The sequence below is a fragment of the Panthera uncia genome (genome assembly GCF_023721935.1).
Source record: "Panthera uncia isolate 11264 chromosome B2 unlocalized genomic scaffold, Puncia_PCG_1.0 HiC_scaffold_24, whole genome shotgun sequence".
Lineage (NCBI taxonomy): Eukaryota > Metazoa > Chordata > Mammalia > Carnivora > Felidae > Panthera > Panthera uncia.
In genome coordinates, this window is record NW_026057580.1 from 39,442,948 (window position 1) to 39,446,557 (window position 3,610).

Here is a 3,610-nt window from a genome sequence, read left to right on the forward strand (position 1 = left end):
GTATACATTTATGGTACTTGGGACTGCATCTAAATAAGGCCAGGAAAGCAGATTGCCACACATGAGCCAGAATCGTCACTCTTAGAAGTACACACTGGCCAGCCACCTTTGACATGGAGAAAGCCATGGTGATCATTAAAAAGCACAGCAGGATAGTTTATATGTGCTCTGTTCTATTTTCCAGCTGAGTATAGTGACATACTTACCATCCCAAATTAAGTTTTCTCACTGCAAACTTGAATGTTCAGGGTATCTAAAAAAATAAAAAATTTTACAGAAACAGTATAAAATGCAAGCATGCTGTTATCTAAGTAAACTATAAAGGGGCTCAGTTTTGTTTTCAATAATCCCTTAAATTTCACTCTCCCCCCCCCCCCCCCCAGGGCCTTCACATGGTTATTCGTGACAAGCTACTCACCTTTGCCTGTCTAAAAATATGTTGCAGCTCAAAATTATTCCTTTCTTATCACCTAATATTCAAAACTCACATTATTTTAATGTTCTGAACTTGAATAATCTTTAGCACCTGCAGACTAATTCACATTAAGGTATAAATGGGTGATGGCTACTGGAATGTGCTAAAACTTCAAGAAGTATTTGTATTTTAAAATAGTTCAAAGACATGAATTGGAATCATGCAGGAAACGGTAATTTTTTAGCATTTCCTGAATCACAGCATATAAGTAATTTCCAGATAGTATCAATAAAACTGTTTCTAAACTACAAATTTGTACGGATCTCACTTTCAACAATAAATGAGATTTTGCCAACAATGACTCGTAGCATACTATATCAGACCTTAGTTCCTAAAGATGGGAAAGGAAGTTGAAAGAGAGGAAAACTAAGTTCTACTGAGCAACTGCATTCCTCCAAGAACTGTCTCAGGTGTCTACACTTACATAAGGTACTCGTCTTAAAGAATTTTTAAGATAGATCATATCAGCCCCATTTTAGAGATAAGAAAACTGACATTTACACAGATTAAATACAGTAAAACCTTGGACTTCCAGTAACTTGGTCTGCAAGTGTTCTACTAGATGAGCAAACATTTGCAATAAATTTTAACTTGATAAATGAGAGATGTCTTGCAATACAAGTAGTAAAAGTCACTGAACATCACATGATCACAGCAGAGCCAGTAGTTCTTGAAATTCGCTTTGATATACGAGTGCTTTGGATTACAAGCATGTTTACGGAACGAATTATGTTCACAAACCAAGGTTTTACTGTAGTTTGTTCTAAACAAAGAAAAAGGAAGAAAAGAAAGAAGAAAAAATAGGATTTTAAACAATTTTGCTGACTCAAAATTTTAAAATCTTTGGCTACACACCTGGCTCATTTTGTGTAAGCTGAAGGAAACCAGCATCTGGTAAACACCTACGGTGTTGAAGACCTTTCTGAACTAAGCACTGCCACCAGTAGCTTGTGTAATCCTCAGAGCCTGGGAATAAGACACTCTTTTCCTCACATGAATATAGATGAAAAACAAGATGCTCAGTTAGGTGAAGGTCACACAACTGGGAAGTGGCAAATCTGGAATTTGTACCAAAGTCAGCCTTGGTCTGGATTCTAATTCTAATGCCAAGTTTACAAAAGTTTCTGGGGCATGTATCCTTTGTTTCAACTAAAAATGGTTGACAATAGTCAAACACAGGGCAAAAATTATTTTGAGCAGAATTTTCTCCAACTTATTTACTTTTTCATCCATAACAGAGGAAATTTCACAGCTTTTCACACTCACTATTATAATGTTTGCTCATTAATGAAAGCAAATCTTTATAGATCATCTAAATGTTTTGGTTTTAAGTCAGTTTTGTGTACACGGATAAGTTTCTGCCTTTAGGATTTATTGCTTTTTTGTTTGTTTGTTTGTTTGTTTGTTTGTTTGTGGCAGCGTTTTAGGAGCTTTACAGGAGATAAAAGGGGAGAGGAAAATAATGTAAAGCTCTTGGCAAACAAGGGCAGGGCTAATACAACGCATAATTGTAAAACAGAAAAAATAAGCATTAATTTAGAAGTTTTATCCATACAGTGCTAAGACAAACCTAATATTTGAAAACATCCTGCTACTTTCCTGAATTTACTTTCCACTCAGAAATTTGACTCCATGTAAAAATAGGCATAATGTCCTAAGTCCCAAGTTTTTGACACACATATCTTTCAGTAACTTTCCATAAACGGGAAATACCTCATGTCACGCATTACTCATCAGAGCAGAAGCATCTATATTTAATACTTCCATATCCAGCAGCTTAAATGTTCATTTTTATACATATCAATTCCCTCGGAAGAGACCAGTGGGCACTGTATGTACCCTGGTTGGTCAAGATTGTAGTCAGGCAGGGAGGGACAGGAATTTGGGAGCAGATCAGAAGGAAACCTGTGTTCCCTTGATACAACATTGCACATACCAAAAAAAACAAAAAACAAAAAACAAAAACAAAAAAAAACTCTAAAGTTCGATTATAATTTAATGTTTCAGATTAACATTTAGGAAACAGTACTCAAAGATTAAGTGAAATGGACCTAATGATACAGTTTCTCTTCCAAGTCTGAATACAAATTATTCACCTGGGGCTGTTGCCATAATTCTCTAAACCACAGAACTGAATGAAATTGTTGTAATACTTTGTTTATGATGATGTCAATGATGATGATAGCATAATAATAAAAAAGCAATAATATCTACTTCAAGATAGCATTATGAGGACTAATAGGGGAGGGTGGTAATTTAAAGCATATGGCATCAAGGGCTCAGTAATGCTAATTCCCTCCCCAACCTTTGCCCCTTTTCGAATGAAGCAAATTCTTGGGGCATCTGGGTGGCTCAGTCAGTTAAGCATCCAACTCTTGATTTTAGCTCAGCTCATGATCTCATGTTTGTGGAAGGGATGGAGAGTCCCCCGCCACGTGTTGGGCTCCACACTAATAGTCTAGAGTCTGTTTCCGATTCTCTCCCTCTCTCTCTGGTCCTTCCCCTCCCCCAGAGGCATACTTTCTCTCTCAAAATAAATAAACCTTAAAAGTAAACAACAACAAAGAAACACAAATAAATAAATAAAATGAAGCAAATTCCCAGCAATGCGTCTTTGCTGGACTCCAACTCTAAGCATCATGATTTTACATAGAGGAGATAAAAGACTTTGAACTATGTTTTGTCATATAGAATAAAAACCTACTTGGACACTGACACACACATTCATTTAACTCAAGTAAAAACTCAACTCAAAAACTAAAGGGCAGGACCCTTTCAGAAGTAGGAGCTTTTGATTCTTGTTTCCAACCCAGGCTTAGGAAACTTAATTTCTCCATTTTTATGGGCTGGTGCCAAGAAATTATAAATATCTTTCATAAATAATTTAAATTACTTTCACTGAAGAAGAAAAAACAAACCTTACAAAATATCTGGGGAATAAAAAGTGGGGAGGGGCTTTCCCTGAAATCAAAAGGCTGCTCTAGGGTATTAAGTTTCTAGACTACAATAAGAATAAAGTCCAACAGATAGAAAGTCCACCTCTTTCACCTTTGATTAGTTACTATGTTTACAAAAGATAAAACCTATATATTATGTAAATATGTGTGTGTGTGTGTGTATGTGTATAATACAAGT